This window comes from Corvus brachyrhynchos, unplaced genomic scaffold (assembly GCF_000691975.1).
Source record: "Corvus brachyrhynchos isolate BGI_N302 unplaced genomic scaffold, ASM69197v1 scaffold68, whole genome shotgun sequence".
Classification (NCBI taxonomy): Eukaryota; Metazoa; Chordata; class Aves; order Passeriformes; family Corvidae; genus Corvus; species Corvus brachyrhynchos.
The window spans coordinates 3,653,110-3,653,810 of record NW_008240039.1 but is presented as its reverse complement, the minus strand read 5'-3'; positions in this window follow the sequence as shown (position 1 = coordinate 3,653,810).

Below are 701 nucleotides of genomic sequence, written 5' to 3'. Positions count from 1 at the left end.
TGGAGCCCGAGAGATACTGGAACGCAGTTAAGTAAAAGACAATCAATTAAGGCTTAAATAAACCCAAACGAGCAAACGTTAATGAGAGCTATCTTGTATCTCAAACAAATCCTCTTAACTCAGCCCCACTTAAAAAAATATTATTTCCCCATTTGTGCCAAGTGTGTGAAGCTGGTGGAGGATTGCAGGGAGGACCATGCTGGGGATCTGGCGCCTGGCAGTGCGGGTTGAGCTACTGGATTTTTGGCTATAAACATCTGTTTTAGTCTATGCACATTGGTCAGGCAAGTGACAGCAAGCATGGAAAGGTCCCATGCCCTCATCATCAGCCTTCTTCTGGCCCTGAGCCTCTTCTCAAGCTTCTGGCCTCAATTCCACATTGCAACATCACCAGCCAGAAGCTTCCAGAAACAAAAGAGATCAAAGGAGGGTTGAGGTTTTCGACAGTACCAAAGAAGGTGTTCAGGCAAAGCTTTTATACACAGGAGATTATTTAGGTTTTCAGGGCTGCTTTGGGATGCTTGGAGCGGAAACCTCACAGGGAGGGAGATACCTGGCCAGAGAGTGTGCATCCTTGCTGCCCTCCGGAGAGCCCTGCCTGTCACTGCCCAGTGACACGTGCAGCACGCACTCCGCGCCTCCCCGAAGCAGCCAGCACAGCATTTTTTGTGGTGTTTGAATAGGCGGGCGGTGCCACTCGG